This window comes from Mandrillus leucophaeus, unplaced genomic scaffold (assembly GCF_000951045.1).
Source record: "Mandrillus leucophaeus isolate KB7577 unplaced genomic scaffold, Mleu.le_1.0 Scaffold839, whole genome shotgun sequence".
NCBI lineage: Eukaryota > Metazoa > Chordata > Mammalia > Primates > Cercopithecidae > Mandrillus > Mandrillus leucophaeus.
In genome coordinates, this window is record NW_012109130.1 from 717,761 (window position 1) to 738,041 (window position 20,281).

Consider the following 20,281-nt stretch of genomic DNA (forward strand, 5'->3'; position numbering starts at 1 on the left):
TTACTGGATAATAGAAAACTCTCAAGGACCTCTGAGGACTAGGATAAAATTAGTAAACATTTTTCTCTAGCTATTGGGTGGCCACTGGAAGATCTTGACCAAGAAAGTATTAATAACTAACAAACAAAAACATGCTCTTGTGGTAAATTAATATGGCAAAGAAAAAAGACAGAAAAAACATCTACCTAAGGGAAAGGTTGAGGGAAGGAGGTTGATCTTCACAATGACACAGGAAAAGCTGGACTTCTATTGCTCAAGCATGCCAGCTGACTCTAATGGCTTACTAAAGGGGAAGAATGTGCTAATGAACACATCACTAGCCTGGGAGTTGGGAATAAAAGTTCTTACTCTGGATGGGTTAGCCACTCATTGCAACATTGAGCAAACCCCTTGCGGTGTATGATCTTGAGTCCCCGAGTGGTGAACTCAAATAGTCCTTGTGACTCATCGTTTGCTGAGGCTGTGCTATTTCAGAATCATACTTTTCTTGGACTAATCTTTGTGTGCCTGAGGTCAGACGACTTCTCTTGAGAAAACTGCAAGGATGAAAGAGCACTCCTGAAAAGAAAATTAGTTCTAATTGCTATGAATTTCAGTGACAATTTAAGCCTGACACTAACCAAATAATTAGATCTTTTATGAGGATGTGAAGACTACCTTCCAGACATTAAAAAGGTATAAATCAACATGTAAATATTGTGTTTTGTATGCAATTAGATATTTGCTATCTATGCTAAGCATCTCCTGTGTGGCATCTATTGGTCAGGGCCTTTTGCTTAAATCAAGCCAGGAAAAAAGAATATTTTTTCCCCATGCTTTGATGTTCAAACAGGATTTTACACAAATATATCCAAATTATAAATATGTCTCCACTCATGAAACTGGCACACTTGTTGTTAAAAATATGGAATTATTCTCATCAGGGAAAAAAGCTCCAATAAGAATTGTCCAAATACTATGTGAAAATCATCAAAAGATAAAAGACATCAAATAGTTTTTGGTCAGAAAAATTTCCAATAGTAAGTGGAAACAGGATGCCTTCTGCCTTAGCCAGTGACTCTGGGGCCTAACCTAACCCTTTGGAACAGAGGGAAATGCTGATGATAATATGAAGGAGAGAAGTGCTTTCATCAATAATCAAGAGTCCATAGTTAGGACACCCTTGATGCTAAAGAAAGCTATCAAAAAAATTTGTTTTTGAGACAGACTCTTGCTCTGTTCCCCAGACTGGAATGCAGTGGTGCGAGTATAGCTTGACTCCCTGGGCCCAAGTGCTCCTAGCAATTCAGGCTTTCAAGTAGCTGAAACTACAGGCACACAACACCGGGCCCAGGTACTTTTTAAAACATTTTTTGTAGAGATGGAGTCTTGCTATATTGCCCAGTTTGGTCTCAAACTCCTGAGCTCAAGCGATGCTCCTGCCTTGGCTTCCCAAAGTTCTGGGATTATAAGCACGAGCCACTGCGCCTGGTCAGAAAGCTATTTAAATTCCTGTTCACAGAAAAGTACATGACTAAAAATACAGCAAGGAACAAGGAACACTCATAAGTGTTATTTACATTGCCCAAATGTCACTGAATCCTCTAACATCCTGAGACCCCCTTGATTTGGTATCTAAATAAAAGAACTCCAGACTCCCACTGCACAAAATGTAAGAAGTCCAGTGCCTTGTCAGGTTTTTCATAACTCCTGGGGTGGGGGAGGGGGTAGCTTGTTTACTGCCCCAAGTATTATTTTAGCTTCTAGCTCAGTTCTTGATCTCTCTCAGACTGACCCTGCCACCCTGCCATGATTGAGAGCCACTCCAACTCTCTGGTCTGCTTTGCTCCAAAACTTGAGTACATTGTCCCTCTTCCACACTATATTTTCTCATTGTTAGTCACCTGAGTTGTCAAAGCAGAGTTTAACTGAAGATCAAGGAAAACAAAGTAGAATTACAGAATTAATCAGAAAACACCCGAACATTGAACATCAGATCTGCATGAAATTAGTTTGCCAGTTATTACTCTCTGTAGACCAGAGCTTCTCACTACACTGCCTTTACCTTCTCTCAGGAAGCACTCCTCCAGAACTTCTCTTTTCTGAATGTGCAGAAACATCGTTTCCATTATGCATCACTCTGAACATAAAAGATAAAGTTCCTAACCCTTCATTATGTACAGTCATTTAAGTCCTCTAGCCAAGATCAGGAAATGCCTTTATCCAATAAACATGCCCAAGTAATAACTTCTGAAACCAAAGTGCCACCTAATCTGAGGCTCCATCCTTAGTACAAAACAACCAGCAGCTTGGAGTTAGGTATTTCAGCGTGAGTTTACCTGCATCTGTGTGTGTGAGTGTGGGGGGGCTGCAGGAAGGGGCTAGGATTGGGGAGGTATAGAATCTCTTTTCTGTACCAGAACAAACCCCATGTGTGCCCGGTTTTGTTTTTGTTGCTGTTGTCCTTGTTGTTGTTGCTCTCATCATCCTCCTTCATCTTCTCTTCCCCTTCCTTTTCTTCCTCCTTCCTCTACTCTTTCTTTTCTTCTTTTCTTATGCTTACTCTTCTTCCCCCTCTTTCTTATAAACTTTTTCTACCTCCTCTTCTTCTTACATTATTTTTTTGGAATATTAACTCTAAAATGGATTCATAATTTATTCCACCAGAGAAAATCCAGAATCTCTACTTTGTCTTTCAAATCTCTCTATTAATGAGCCCAGCCTACCTGATTTCCCACTTGACTCCTTTGAAGAGCCTTCGTTTCAGCAAACTTGAATCATCTACAGATCCCTGACTGTTCCCCCCAGTTGAGGTGCTGCTTCTTCTATTTGTTTCTTTGTTTGTTTGTTTTGAGATGGAGTCTCGCTCTTGTCACCCAGACTGGAATGTAGTGGCGCGATATTGGCTAGCTCCAACCTTCGCCTCCCAGGTTCAAGAGATTCTCCTGCCTCAGCCTCCCGAGTAGCTGGGTTTACAGGTGTCTGCTACCATGCCCAGCTAATTTGTGTATTTTTAGTAGAGACAGGGTTTCACCATGTTGGCCAGGCTGGTCTTGAACTCCTGACCTCAGGTGATCCGCCCGCCTCGGCCTCCCAAAGTGCTGGGATTACAGGCGTGAGTCACCATTTTTATCAGTCCTATATTTCCAAGCCCAGCCCACACTCAAAGATTCATTTCAGCATCACAGTTCTCATTACTCAAGTGTAGATAATTTTCTTACCTTGACTGCCTTTCAGGGCTCCAAAGAGGATCCACCTCATAGATAATAGACGGCACATACCTTCAATCCGCTTTCCAATTCTACTACTATGAGTCAGATTACAGAGTCAGAAAGACCTGCAATTCAGTTCCAGCCCTGCTACTTCCTAGTGTGTGCTTGTTTGTTTGTTTGCTTTTAACTTGGAAAGATTAGTTTGCCTCTGTGTGCCTATTTTTGTCATCTGTTAATGGGGATTAAAATAGTACCTACCTCAAGGGTTACCAGGAGGATAAAATGAAGGAATGTGCACACATTGTTTGGCACAGTGCCTGGCACATAGCAACAGCTCCATAAACATTAACTATGTGGTATTATTTTCTAACATTGAATGAGGTTCCATGATTTCAAAACACACTTCCAGGTTATTAAATAAAAACATCTAATCTACCCTGTGAAATGGCTAGAATAAATTTCGAATGCCTGTTTTATGGATGAGGAAACAGTCTTAGAGACAAAGATCAACTTTGCTGGACTTTAGCAACAATTAAAACTTAAGATAACTGCCACCATTGTTTTGGTTTTTACCCTGAATTTAGTTACAGATAAATTACATTCACCTGGGCAGGATCTTCAGTCTTTAAGGAGTTTACAGGAGTGCCCTAGAAACAGAAAATAGTATGAGCGGCCTGGGCTCTACCGTCACTGTTCAGGAGACTGAAATAGGAGTGGAAGGAAGAAAGAATGGTTTTATCTCTGGTTGTAAATTCCCCAGGGGGAAAAATAATTGAAGAACCGTTTATGATAGAAAACTATAATGAGGAATAATGGAATGAAATTAAGGAAAGAGAAATAACAAGTTTATAATAAGGTTCCAGTATGAGGTATTCAAATTTAATTGTGTTTTTTAAGTAATGTCAGACTCACAGATGCTGTAGCGATGAAGACTGTATACAAATGGGTGCATAAATAAATGACTTTATAATCTACACAATCACAGTGGTGTGCCTTATAAGCCAAGATGCCATTTTGCAACTGCACATTTAGAATTGGCATTGCAAATGCAAGAAAAAAAAAAAGCAAAACCTCCTATTGAGCGGAGAATGTGATTGTTTCCTATTTCTCATAACTTACTAAGAGGAATAAAAATATCCTCTCCTCCACACACACACACACAACGGAAAATTACCCAGCCTTTTCAAATTATTAGGTTTGCATACGTTGTGATCCATTTTTGAGTTGAAGCATTACACACTAGGAGGTTAATTTATCCAACAGAATGTTATAATCAAGCATTTCAAATGCATTGCTCAGATCCCCAGAGACCTTAGGGATGAAAGGAAAAAAAAAAAAGATATTCAAATTAATTTTTATGTCTCCCACACTGCTACAGAGACACAGCTAAAACTGTCATTCCGAACTAGTGCTGCAGGAAAAGTGGGAACTTGAAGAAGATCCCTGCTTTTCTGCTGCTGGCTTCTCTGTGGAATCAAATTATTTGGAGTTCTTTGCTTTAAAGTCATTATTTTTCATTAGACGAGCCGCTGCTGTTATTCAAAAGTTAATAGCAAGAATATGTCTGGCTGACACAACCAATACAGCCATAGTTCCACAGTTATTAATGCCAGTAACAATTTGAGATACAATAAATGAGTGTGCACTGTGGCATTTACCACTCACACAATAGCAGGGAACTGTGCTGACAATCCATCTTCTGAAAAGAGAACATACACACACACACAGACACACACACATCCATATGTGTGTACACACACTGAACCCTTAATACTCTTGTGATGATGGCTACCAGATACATCACGGCAACTAAATGAAGTTTTATAAGTGTAGGATTTCAAAGTATGATTTATGATGCAAGGGAATAAATTGTGACACAAAGCATTTGTCTGGGAATTTGGAGGGCGTAAGGAAGAACTGGCAGTCATATTGTACTTCTCCAGATAGTAAGGACATATACAAATAACTCACTAAAATGCTTGCATGATTCTTTCAGCCCTTTTATTTTCAGTGGTAATTGTGTTACCAGTCACTGGTTCCAGAGCTTAAGTGATTTGATTCAAGGCTAGCCTTGGTCTCAGGCATCGTAATCGGATTTTCCTTTTTCTTAGAGATTTACAAGGTGCATGGGCATATTAAAGTCTTTATGTAGTTCTACAGTGCATGGATATAACATATTTTCAACTTTTAACCTTTTCTTTTTGACTTCCTAATTAACATTGTATGTAACAGCATTTTATGAGTAATAGTTTAGAAACATGGTCTTAATTCCCCTCCTCCCTCATATATACAATCATACATGGAGAATTTTTATGATTTAATAGAAATGAGGTTGCTCCCCATATCCTTCCAACTGATGAGATTCAGATGCTCAAATTATTGGAGAACTGTGACCACTGAAGAACCCTTCTGCTATGCGTTCCTCCGCTGAATGACCAGCCTGGAGAGGACTAAAGGTTGCAAGATTCTCATGGGTCTTTTGGGTTTCAGTTCTTGTTCTGACTCAGTAATCTTCTACTGTCCAATTAATTTGCAAACTCCATCACTGTTGGGGCTATTTTTCTCCTCCACATAAGAGCCCTCCTATATCATAGCAGGGACAACTAATGTCCAAAATACAAAGCTTTTTGAGAACAGCAGTCATTCCTGTATCACCAGCACCTACCCCATGCTAGCCACAAAGTCAAGGCTTACTAATGATCGTGGCTAAATTAAATTAAAACACCAGAACTTTTCACAAATCCATTAAGTCTGCTAGAATTTTGGCCAACGATTTTTCACTGGTCATTGACTACGCTTCTAACTCCTAATTGCTTCATGCCTATCATCAATAAGCATTCATTCAGCAACCATATGAACAGATGAGTGCTTCGCAGGGCAAGTTTAATTGACTTATTCTGTGCCCTTTCAGAGCAGATAGTCTTAATTTCTTTTTCTGATAAGAATACATATCTTCATTCAGTTAACAGAATGTGACAAATTGCTATTATAACTCTTACATACCTTTCATATTTAGCAGTTTGTCTCTTCTCCTATTGCATCAGGTTCCTAGGTAGATCAGTACGTATTCAATGCAGACTAAAAACATTCATAAGCTTGATTATTCAAGGCATGGCCTAGCTGCTGTCATTTTCTAGTTAACTAAAGGTCACTCTCCAGTCTGCTGTTCTGCCTTGTTTGACATTGAATGGTTCCCCAATTCATCATCCAGTGCATCAGTTCTGTGCTGTGTTACAGATAGAGAATCATAGACCCAGGATGTTAGACCTGAAAAGATGTTAGACGTTGTTTAGTAGTGGTTGTGGTATCGATGGTAACACTTTCACTACCTTACCTTTGCATACATTTTTAAATGTGGGAAATATTTTCTCATATCATTTGATCCTTAGCATCACCTAGAAGGCGAAAGACAATAAATGCAAGGAGATGCTGATCTTCTCCATGTCACAAAACACCAGAACTTCTGCAGTCTTTGGACTGAGTCTTCCATTCTTTCTCTATTCTCTGAAGAAGGAGGTTGAAGAAGAAGAGAAGAATAAGAAAAAAGAAAGGGGAATGAAAAGAGAGGAGGAAAAAGATGAGGGGAAAAAGCAATGAGGAGAGAGAGGAGGGAGAGAAGAGAGGAGGAGTTAAAACAGAAAAAAATAAAGGAAGACGAGTACTTGACTCAAAGTATGTGTTTAGCAAATATTTTTGAATGAATAATAGTAATTCTTATATGCATATAAAAATCCTTTGTGTTTAAGTTTCCTCATATTTTTCTCTACCTCTAGTTGTTGTGAAGATTAAATAAATATATATTCAAAATACTGTGTGTCTGTGTGTGTGTTTGTATATAATGTTTACAATAGCTCAATACATAGTAAATACTCAAATAATGTTAACCATTCTTAAATTGATAGTATTTTACAGGTTAAAAAAATTTGAAAATAACATAATAATTAACGTTCAAGATAACCCTTTGAGATCAGTGATTATATCTTCATTTTATAGATGAGCAAATTAAAACACTAAGTTTGAGTGACAATACCTAGTAGCAATACCTAGCTATTTACCCACCCCACAGCTGCCTCCTTCAACTAACCCACAAATGGGAGTGGAGACTTCACAGTATAAACGGATATGTCTGTGATTTCATGGTTAATTTAGATGCAGGATATTAGGCTACATGCACCCCCACCTTAGGACACTGCCTGGATCCTGAGAAAATCTTATTTTATCTTTAATTGTCCTAATTGTTAGCTTGTTACTTGAGAACTGCCTCTTTCTCTTGATAAGAACGATTCAAAAAGAAAAAAAAAAGACCTAGACAACTGGTGTAGTTAATTGAGCTCTAGCTAACTAAGATTTTACTTTCCAATTATATCTTCATACTAGAACATTTATGTACACTCATTGTAAGACAGAGATAAATTGGGAAGGAGCAGGTAAACCAACCTGAGTTTTCACTGCATTTGTAAGTCAAGTATTGGCTATAAAACAGGGAGTTCTCTCCTGGTCTGGAGCTCTGCCTTTTTCCTTTTCTATTTTGTTACTTATGAAGGATACAAATACATTTTCCCAAGTCAGTTGGATTCTAACCCAAACTAATCCTCACCAAGAAGGAAGAAAACGAGATACAGTTCCCAGTGCCCACTTTAAGTGCAAGCTTAAATTATGCCACAGGAAATGACACATATTTTGCATTCTATCTTTGATGGATTGGTTACATGTATCATATTGAGAGCTGTCTCCTTTGCTTCAGTTAGTAAGCACTGCTCAAAGTATCAGCTGGCTGATACTTAACCAATTTCTTATTGGTTAAGATTTTTATTAAATCAAATGTTATGTGATCATGATATCATTACAGGTAATTTGATAGTACGAGGGCTGTGTTAAATTTTAACCCTACCGTTTACTTACTACATCTTTAGTACTTACTACATCTTTAGTAGTTACCACATATTTACCTCCTGGAAAGGTTGCTTAAACCTCTTGAGTCTCCAACCAAAAACTAGGATATTAATATTTATCCCTGGAAATGATTGGGGAATGAAATTAGCTTTTCGTGTATTAATGATAATTTCTCAGTCTAAAACGATGTTATTTACAGTTAAGTTACATGAGTAGGTGTTGAATGCTGACTAAGTATCTTTGATCGTGAAATGTTTGCAATGAGTTAACCCAAGTCCCTTGCTTTAAAACTCCTCAGAGACTGAACCGCCATAGAGAACCTTGCTGCTGCCAAAGTCTAGAAACTTCAGATGCAGGGTCTGATAAAGGCAACGCTTCAAAGGATTTAAGGCAACTTCGTTTAACCTAGCAATAAGATTTAGACCAAGCTCTCCCAAGTTGGTCCTTAGACCTAACAACATCTCTGTCTTTGTCTCTCTTGTTAATTGTGTCCTGCTGGCCTGGACTAATACTACAAGGCAATTAGCTGTGTTAATTAAAAATACCAGCCAACAAGATGCTTAAGAATGTTGCTGCCAAAGGCAGTCTCCAGTTTTAAACAGCCAGATTGATTTAAGGGCTTTTAACCAACTGCTCTATAAATTTCATGACCAACAGCTTAGTGCTATGGAACAGCAAGTGAAGGTTGAAAGCCCAGTGGTTTGCAGGCTCCCTACCATATGAAGGAGCCACAGGAAGGAGAGTGAAAATGAATCTTAACAGCCTCAGGGCAGTGAGAGAGGTTTTGAGGGAAGACTGTTGAACAACCAAGAGAAATCAAGAGCGTTATTTCAGAGCTAGATGTAGATGGGTTAGCTTCTGTAACTTACGGTAGTCAAAAGGGAACTTTGGAAGGTGCTGAAGCAGTAGAAGGCAGATTGGAAAATTTCAGTGGACCATTCTAGTTGTTGAAGACATAGAAATGAGGGCACTGCTTGGCAGTGAGGGTGTTTATTTACAGAAGCCAGACTTGTGATCTATCGGAAAAGGAATAGACGATACAACTCTGTGGTTTTAGAGCTAGGGAAAATAACCTACTTCTGAAACCACCAGAGCAGCTGGCTAGTCCATATATTATCCCATGGCCCAGACGGTAGGCTATAGTGAGAGTCTCGACTATTAGCAATGCACATCCTGAAGCCTCTGGAAGCAGGTGGTAAATCTGTGGTTCCAAATAATCCGTATAAGCAGGACTACATCCAGTTAATGTATGACAAGGGAGCAGTACCTAGTCCCTTTCTTTCTAAATCCCCAGTAAGTCTAGACAGGGTGTCAAAACTCCAGCAGAGGCAGATTAGTCATACTCCTGAATGTTCTAGAACATATGCAACTTTCTTTTTGTGTACTGAAATTACAATCTATCTACATTTTTAACACTTGAGACATTATTTCTTATGCTAATATAATATTCATCAGATTTCACTGGGCACCAGAAGCACCTGTAAAGTTTAATTACCTAGGCCTCCATACAGACCTATTGAATAAGACTCTCCAGAGGTAGTACCCAAGTATCTATATTTTTAAGAAACACCACAGGTAATTTTTATATTCACCTAAGGTTGAGAAGTATGGTGTTTATAGGTTTTTAAAGGGTAGAAAGACCGCAGTGTATTGTGTCTATACATGAGCCTTGGGGTTCAACAATCTTAGCTTTTACTCTTAAAAGTTGTGAGATTTGGGTAAGCTGCTTAGCCTTTTTAATCCTCAGATTCCCCAAATGAAAATGGGAATAGTGATAGTAACTTCACATAGCACTGGTATGAAGATTATTAAATGAATTCATATGTGTTGAAAGCTTAGTACAGAGTCTGGCAGGTAGTAAGTATTAAAGAAGCGGGACTATGATCGACCGATGTAGTATTTGGTCTTTGGTCCTTTTAGAGCACAGTCAAAAATGAAAACACCCCTAAGAGACGTAGGATGTTAAAAGAGCAGAATATAATAGTGGAAAGAATACAGGCAGAGTCTGGGTCGTATCTACCACTCCATTACTCTCTCATCTTAGGGAAGAAATTTGAACTCATGACCTTTAGTTTATTCATTAGCGAATTGGCGTTATAAATTATGGGGCGACCCAAATCCAGTTATGGTCTGATTTTGTGAGCCCCAACCTAAGAATGACATTTACATGTTTAAAGGGTTGTTGAAAACAAATACTATATGCGGCCCATGAAGCCTAAAATATTCACTGTTTTTAAAGAACAAGTTTGCTGACCTCTACTAGAGCGGCATTTTCCAAACTTTAATATGCATGCAAATCATTTGATGCCTTCTTTAAAATGCAGATTCTTATTCAGTAGATCCGGGGTTGGGCCTGCGACAGCAGTTTAACAAGCCACTGAATGGTGCTGATGCTGCTTGCTTAGGGATCAATGATGCTGATGTTACCTGCTCATGTTCAGTAGCAACCCTGGATATTCAGCTTTAACTGGTAGTGGGTAGGGCCTGGGCTTTTCTTATATTTGTAAAGCTCATGAGCTGATTATAATCTGCGGCTAAGGCTTAGAGCATCTGATCCACTTTGGAGCCCGTCTGCAGAATAAGTTCAATCAGCTGTCATCTTAGAAAACAGAATCAAGGGCCAGGCATGGTGACTCGTGTTTGTAATCCCAGCACTTTGGGAGGTGGGAGTGGGCGGATTACTTGAGCCCAGGAGTTTGACACCAACCCTGAGCACATGGAGACACCTCATTTCTACCAAAAAAAAAAAAAAAAAAAAAAAAAAAAAACACACACACACACACAAATATCTGGGTGTGGTAGCGAGGACCTATGGCCTCAGGTACTCAGGAGGCTGAGGTGGGAGGATCACTTGAGCCTGGGTGAGTTGAATGCACATATCACAAAGCCGTTTCTCAGATAGCTTGTTTCTAATTTTTGTCCTGGGATACTCTCTTTTTCACCATTCACCTGAATGAGCTCTGAAATGTCCATTTGCAAATGGTCAAAAACAGTGTTTGCAAATGGCTGAATCGACGGAAAGGTTGAACTCTCTGGGTTGAACACACACATCAAAAAGCAGTGAGCCATGATCGTGCCAGTGCATTCCAACTTGGGTAACAGACCAATATTTCATCTCAAAAAAAAAAAAAAAAAAAAAAGAAAGAAAATAGAATCGCATCTCTAGGAATGTGATTCAAAACAGGTGAGTTCTACTAAAGGCATAAAAGGAATGGCAAAGCAAAGGGGTCTGGTTGTTAATGGGCTGCACATAAAATGCAACTGTTTAGTTCTTGAATTTTTGTAGCTCAGAATATTTGCCTGGTTCCTTATCTGTTTGTTCCTTATTTTACTAGCCTTGCTTCTTCACTTCCTTTTAAGTTAAATTAATTAATTTACTGATTAATTTGTGGATCCCTTTCTAGATTTTTGCCCTTGCTTTCCTGGACCTATAATGGTACCTGCATTGCGTTGTTTGTTATCTCACCCTGTAGAACTTGACTTCTGGTTCACCTGAATTGAGTAGCCATCAACACCTTCTGTTGGATTTAATTCATGACCCAAACCCCAGACTGAAAATATAGAATGATGGAACCTTAAATATAAGAGCTAGAAAAGAATTCAAATACTGTACTGTAGTAGAAGAATGTAAAACACTTTCTGCCACCATTTCTGTCCTGCCATCCCATTCTCCTTCTCCTATAGCTATATGACATGATGACACAAACAAGAGAATATAACTAGCATTTAAGAATATGAACTGAAGGGTTGATCACTACCCCTCTAATATCAATTAGAGGAATGAAAATATTGACAATGAAAATAAAAACCCACCTTCTGATTTTGTACCCAAGGAAAAACTAATAAGTCATCCCTGATACTTCACAAATGTACATATTTGAAAAGGTTTCTCTACTATAACTTGGGATTAGTAACTGAAAATTATTTAGAGAAGGTCTTCAGGCCTGCTGGCAGTTTTGCAGAAGTGAAACTATTCTGGGATTCTGTGATCTTAGGCATTTACTTATTTGGCTCTTCGATTGACTGAGTTAAGGGTGACATGAAACAATGTCATCACCTGAAGAACTTAAAAATAGTGACAAAGATCAGGCAAACAAAGCCATAACCTCTCACTGCGGTGCCTGGGAAGAAACAACATGATAGAGGTGACTTGTGGACAGTATAAAAGAAGATGCCAGAGTGCTAGTAATAAGAAAAAAAATCAATTTGAGCTCCAAGCCTTGGAGCCTTGTTTCACCCAACCACTGTCAGCTGGCAGCAGTAACCGCATAGATCCAACCAGTGTTGCTGTGAAGCAAGTGGATCAGTGGCCCATCCCATTCAAAGCTAGCTGTTAATCTATGGTTGACTAACACTTTATTTTACTGCCTAGAACTCCCCGCTATAGTACCTATTAAGCTATATATGCCACAAACGAAGTGAAAACTCCACTGAAAGTTATCATTGGTCATTGATTGTCCTTTGTCATGATTCGACAAAGATAATGGTTTCTACCCACCAAGTGAGGGTTATTTTCTATAAATAGACCACTACTCCCAGGCTAGTTATAGTATGCTCAAAAGCCATTCCAAAGTAACTTTGAACTATCAGTATGCTTTAGAATGGCTCTACTGTTGGCACAAGCACGATGTGATGTATTGTTAACATAAATGTGATGTATGCTTTATCATTAAAAAGAAAAAAAAATAAGCCAGGCACTGGGGATCATGCCTGTAATCCCAGCATTTTGGGAGGCTGAGGTGGGCGGATCAGCTGAGGTCAGGAGTTCGAGGCCAGCCTGGCCAAAATGGTGAAACCTCGTCTCTAATAAAAATACAAAAATTAGCCAGGTGTGGTGACGCACACCTGCAGTCCCAGCTACCCTGGAGGCTGAGACAGGAGAATTGCTTGAACCCGGAAGGTGGAGACTACAGTGAGTCGAGATGGCACCACTGTATTCAGCCTGCACAACAGAGAGGCTCTGTCTCAAAAAGAAAAAAAGAAAGAAAAACAGTAAGTCCTCAAAAACAATGTTTGGCTTAGAGAATTTAAATTACGGCTTAGAAAAGAAAAAATATCAGGATTAAATTGGAAAAGTTCCAGTGCTCTGATTATTGTTTTTTGATTTCTGTTTGTAATCCTGGTAATGTGGATGTCGCAAAAAAACTTTTCAGTAATTCCTAAATATTGCTTTATAGTCAGGCATAATTCACTGATAATTTTATAATTATATGTCTTTACAAAATCTAGTAATCACATGTGTGTTTGTGCTTGTGTCTGAAGTTAAGATTTTCCTTTAATAAATCATAAGAGATCAGAGAAGTCATGCATGCCTTCAAAGGTACAATAAACAGGATTAACACCTTTAAAAGAAATCACCTACTATAAAAATGTTAAGGTACTGAGAATACACTTTTGTCCCTTCATATAAGATTTTTTATATTTAATCTTTATGAATCTTAATATAAGGTCATAATGTGTACCTTCTTGCACTATATTGATGCTTAAAATGGAATTCCATATTTCCTGGCTTGAAAAACACATCACATTTTAAATAATTTTAATCACACACAGTATACGCTCTCATTGGGCTTTGTCTGGATCTGTCCAGAGTAGAATTTGGGGACATCAGCGTGGCCTAGTCAGTATCCATGGAGGTACTCCACATTCAGAAAGTTCACTGGCCAGCAACCCAGCACCCTGAGTTCTCCTCCAATCACTGGTAGTGGTGGGACAGGAGGCAATTTCAGCTGCCCAGAGGTGGGGCTGATAGAGGAGCAGAATGAGAGCACAGTGCTATACTTGATCAAGGCAAGGAGAAACAATGGACCTCTCATGTCAGCACATATATTTTTTGTCATTTAATATCTCTGTGCCTCAATTTTCTCATCTATAAAATAGAAATAGTGATAATGTCTTCTTATAAGTGTATTATGACAATTAATAATATATGCCAAGTAATTGAAATACTACCTGGGGCACAGTAAGTGCTACCTAAGTATTTAATGACTACTATTAAAACACTTGATTATTCATCACAATATGGACTCTGGATAAATGATAGTTATCATTTTACTTTCTACAGTTACTTCTTTCTCCAGGATGAAATAAAGAAAACAACTTGAATAAGCCGGACATTAAATTTTCCATTCCCATCAACCCAACTGTCATTTGTACTAAGTCACACAATTAGTAAGTGATTGGAACAGAAACTTGAATCTAGATCTATCAAACTCCATAGCCTAAGACAAGACTACTCTTTCAAATTCTTGTCTCCCCTGCACTTTGATATTGACATAATGAACAAGCCATTCACAAGGAGAGCCAGATTAGTGCAAAAGCCCAGTTTAGCACATACCGCCTGAAGTTACCTGCAGCTTCAGTATTCATGGTAAGAAGCTTGTTTCCATCATCCCAGTTGGTGAGAATGCTTTGAAAGGGAGGAGCTACACGCACCATAATGTGGCACTCTCAAAGAGGGTGTCAAATGAAGTAGCTCAGCAGAAAAGTTTTGAAAACCTGAATCTGGTCTAAATTGAGATCAATTTGTTCCTTGTGGGCATCAAACATAATGAGGCAGTAAGAGGTGACTAATCCAATCCAGAAGTTTCCCCTCATGCCTCCCACTGTGGTGAGGCCTGCACTACTGTTCTATAAAAGCCTGTTTCCGACAGCAGGTGTGACACAGCTGATGTACCGGCTAAACACACCTATACCAGCTCAGCAGGATGCATGTGTGATGGGTCTGTTAAAAGGTTGTAATATAGGGACGAACATAGAGATCTCTGGAGGTTCCAGTGACATTCTAGCTGAGGGATAAATTGTCCATGGGGAAAAAATTGTGATAAGTAGATTGAAGGCAAAGATCTTCTCCCACAATAATGTGGAGTTGTTATTACTCTTTTGTTTCTAAATCTGAACGTTTTCCTAGAAGAGTTGCTACGACAATGAACATAACGTGAGGTCATCTCCTTCAGGTGCCGCAGAGAAAGAGATAAGAACATGATCCAACCATAGGAAGCAGTGTTACTGTACATTACAGAAGAACATTTGAATTCAAGAGACTTCCTAGTCCTGTCCACGCTTCAGGACAAACACTACTAATACACTACTAAGCCTCAAATACTCCTCCAGTAAAGGGAGCAAAATTAGTTTTTTAAAATAATCTTTCAATATTAGATTTTTGGGTGAGGTTAACAAGGTTTTCAGAATGAAGCTGCCCAGAAATTTATGTTTGGAACCAATGAACTCATTTAACATTTTATGTCAGTGTTGTTAAATGGAGTTTTATGCAAATTCAGTACGTTATGTTAACATTGTTTGGTGGTATGAATATTTGTCCTGCATTTCAAATATTCCCAAGAGAGCTGAGAAGGAGAAATTTGCTATTGTTTGGCAATATTCCAGAAAACTAATTACCTAAGAGAGGATTTATGAAAGACTGCATAGATTGTTGTTCTTCACATGATTTTTGAAAAGGTGAGATTTTTGCTTGAAGTATTTTTAAAATTTCTGTGCCTCCTATAGATTCTGTTTTGGAGCTGAGGATGTCTCTTGCCATTTTCCCCAATTTTTCTTGCAAATAGTTACTCATTGTATTAGTCTGTTTTCACGGTTCTGTAAAGAACTGCCCAAGACTGGATAAGTTATAAAGAAAGGAGGTTTAATTGACTCACAGTTTCACATGGCTGGGGAGGCCTCAGGAAAGATTCATGGCAGAAGGGAAAGCATGCATGTCTTACATGGCAGCAGGTGAGAGAGAAGAGAGCAAAGGAAGAAGAGCCTTTTATAAAATCATCAGATCTTGTGAGAACTCACTCACTATCATGAGAACAGCATGGGGGAAAACAACCCCATGATCCAATCACCTCCCACCAGGTCTCTCCCTCAACATGGGATTACAATTCCAGAGGAGATTTGGGTGGGGACAGAAAGCCAAATCAAATCACTTATCCTTTCAGACAGTACAATTGTCACTTTTGTTATGAAGCCTTTTATAACCCTCCTCTGCAAAATAGACCATGCCTCTGTGCCATTTACAAACACAATAATGCCATTGTTACTACATCATTACATTTGTTATTTAAATGCCTGGCCCCCCGGTAGATTAGTAATTCCTCCTTGGTGTGGGCCAATGTCTTATTTTCTTTGTACCTACAGTACCTATAATCAGTCCTTGAACCTAGATCTCATTAAATGTCTGTGGAAGGAAGGATGAAAGGAAAGCAGGGATGGAGGGAGGGAAGGAGAATGGGAACAGTGGGAGAAGAGAGGAAGAAAACATCATTACCCTCAAGCTAGGGGAATTTCATAATCCTGGAGAATAAAAATGTAGGGAGGAAGAAAGAGCATAGGACTAGAATACAAGCTTAAATTCCACATTTTTTGTGACTTTGAGCAAAAGCTAAACCTTGGGTTTTTTGGTAAAATTACAAGGATGTTAAAATTAAATGAAATAGTATATATGTATGAAAGCACGAGACACATAGTAGTTTCTCAAAGATTTAATCATTGAATATTGGTTCAATAAACTATCAACTAATTATCTTTTAAAATTCTGAACAAAATAAAATAAAGCACACTTGGCAAAGACTGCCTTCAGAATTTCTGTGTATGAAGATAATTTTCTTGTAAACATCAATTTATTTTTGTACTGCTAAAACAATAGCAACAGCAAATTTTCTCAATAGAATGCCTCCCAAACTGCTTACTTTATACACTGACTTTTCCTGCCAGAAATAATTTTAAGGGGTAAGACATTTTTTAAAGTCTCTTTAGTCCATGAAAATGCATCGTTTACATAAAAATCCCTAAGCTCATTAGTAAGGCAGAAACTCATATTTAAGCAATTAACCATAAAAATAGAAAACTGATCAGAAGCACAATGAATTGGATTGGCAGATTTCTCTTTCCACGCTGCAGAAAACCATTTTATCTTTAGCTCTAATGTGCATCTCCAGGAGAATCTCATCTTTATCAAACTATTCTTCGTGTATATTTCTTTGAGACCCCTGTCATCACAATCTGTTGTGATTATAAGAGAAGACAGCTTCCCCTTCACCCTCTTGCTTTTCATACACTACTTAAAGCACTCATGCCAAGATTCCAGTAGAAAAAGAGAACAGGAAGAGATGTGCATTTAAGTGCTATAATCTGGTCCTATGTAACTATTTGACTGCCCTTTCTGAACCACCTTCTTAGTTCCTATCTAGTGAACCTCTCCTTTCCTTTACATCTGAATACTGCATGTGTATCTTCTTGCTCCTGTTTTTTTCTGTGCCTTTGCTAATATAACACTATTTTCTCTCTCTGATGTTCTTCTTGTTCTTTTCCATCCTTCAAGACCCACCCTAAGCTCTAATGGGCTGCATTAAGCTCGTATTCCCTTTTCTCTGTTCTGAGTTTATATATATATATACCTAATAACCAGCACATTGTTCAAGGCAGTCTTATTCTTTAATAATTTATTTTTAAAACTTACCATTTTATGCCAAATGGTTTGTGGCGTATTCTGTCTTTCATACTATGTGTATACTCTTAGAGAAATGAACTCAATTTCAGTGCATAGATAGGCACTCAGAAAATGATTTTTTTTTTTTTTTTTTTTTTTTTTTTACTAATTGAAGGGGTTTTCAATACTTGACCTGAAGGCAGACCCCACATAAATACATATACACATGCATTCTGTTTGTCATCAGAAAAGCAAAGTGTAGATTGTAAAACATCTAAGTTCAAATCTGTTTTGTCACTTACTACATTTGTAGACTTGAAAAAAAATTACTTTTAACGTTGATTTTACAATCTTAAGAAAATAATACCTGCCAAGAAGCCATTTTCTCAACTGTAAAATGAAGATAATAATTGTACTTATATCATAAATTTAATTACGAGAATTTAAGGAGAAAATGTAATAAAATAAAACATTTCAGAGTTGTACTGGGCACATAGTAGGTGTTTAATACATTTGGTTATTATTGATATTATTATGGTTCATAAGTGTGTAATGTGACTAATAGGTCCTGCGTACTAATTAGCACATGGTAGAACCACAATAAATGAAAATTCCCTGCCTTTCATGCTCTTTTTCCTTCTAAAATTTGAGAACTCCAGCAGGTTTTTATAATCAATATCATAAGTGAACTTACAGTGAATCTTTCCAACTCATTTTCGCAGCAGGAAAATAGCTGATGTATTATTGACCTCTCTTAATATGCTGAAAACTGGTATTACAATGCTGGGGAGAGATGATGCAGCAAATATGGTTCATCCATTTGTTCTATAAAATATTGATGGAAATAATTCCAGCCCTGGAAGCATAGCAGTGGATAAGGCAAACAAGTGTCCTGTGTGTATTGAGCTTACATTTTAGTAGAATAGAAAGATGGTAAACAAACAATCAGATAAATAACAATTTCAGGTATTGACAAATATAAGAAAAAAGAGAAACAAGACAATGTACCCTAATACTAGGAGGGGTGGGGTAAACTGGATATGGTGGCTATGGAATCACTTCGTGGGAAGGTGACACTTGAACTGAGATCTGAATGATGAGAAGGATACACATATGCAGCAATCTAAGAAATAGTATTCCAGAAGGAGGGAACAACAGTGTAAAAACCCTGAAGCAAGAAAAGATTTGAGCTCATTACAAGTTATCAGGTGTAATAATACATTGACAAGGAACAAGTCAAATATGATAACTGATTGCACTTCCTGGATATATGGCATTTGGGTATTTTTCATCAAGTCTTGAGTTCAGCTATGAACCTGCACCTGACAAGGGAATACTATGTGTTAGTTTACACTATGCATTCTGCAAACTCACCATTCATGGCATGATACCAAATGATTCCTATTAGAGAGAGGAGCATCAAGCACTTCTTTTTATAGCCACTTTCTCTCTTTTAGGACAGGATGCTGTAAGCCTACATTTTCTTATTCAGCAAGATTCCCCATCCAAGGCCTTATTTTCAGAATTACATCAATAATAATTTTCCTGTGATGGCCCATCATATTTGAGATCCAGTTCATTGGCGTTTTTACAGCTGATTAAACTTTTCACTCTCTGTATCTTAGCTATAATGTGCCAACAGTTTTTTCTACATTGATAACCTCCCAATGCAGAGGTGCAGTAATTAAGCATCCTGTTTTGACAGAATTGTTACAATACTGGCATTTAGAAGGACAGAAAAAAAGAAAGGAGTTAAAAAGCAATTTATTTTCCTATGTTCAGTGTTTATGTGTGCAGTAGATGCTAAATACCTATATACCCAATGCTCTGCAAATAAGTGGATTGGAGGAATTGCTTACTTTAATATTTTTTATCAGTATAAATAAGACTCATAAAATTACGGTACAGCTAATTTTTCTTCTAAAAAAATAAAGTGCCTTTTAAAAACAAGGTCTAAAACAATAGTGAAAATAGGTGCTGTTTTAACATTTATTGTTTTTTTTCCACGTGAATGGAGAATTAAATTACAACAAAAGTTATTGATAACATACTATTGGCAAAGTAGCACACTATATACTTTAAGAAAAAAAATTAATTATTGATCCTTTCTGTTCTGGGAGTTCATAGTCTGGAAAAAGACAAGATGTAAGATATAAACCTGAAAGACTATAAAATATTGACCTGAAAGTGATTTTTTAATAAAAGAGAATCAAAGAAAATGTTTTGGTGGTCTAGAGTCAGGATTGATTAGGTTTCATAGAAAAGGTGGCATTTGAACAGAACATTAATTGAAAAAAAAATGGTTTTTGATCAAAAGTATTGAGACAGGAAAATATGAAGATGAATGGAGACCTAGAGTAATTCTGTAGGACGATACTGAAGAATTCACTAGTGAAATAAGTGTGTAAAAGAGGTGGCCTTTTTAAAACTGCTAGGTGAACAAAGTGGAAAGTATGCAACAAGGCTTTTGGTTGACAGTCCCCAAACCTCCCGAGGTGGTGGCATTATTGTAACAAATTTACTTTTCTTTCTCCTTCCTTCCTTCCTTCCTTTCTTCCTTCCTTCCTTCCTCCCTTCCTTCCTCCCTTCCTTCCCTCCCTCCCTCCTTCCCTTCCTTCCTTCCTTCCTTCCTTCCTTCCTTCCTTCCTTGCTTCCTTCTTTCCTCCCTCTCTCCCTCCCTCTCTCTCCTTTAAATTCATTCCTTTGATATAAATATATTGTTCTAACTAGGTGCTGAGTTGAAGTAATATATAAAATAGACCTCATC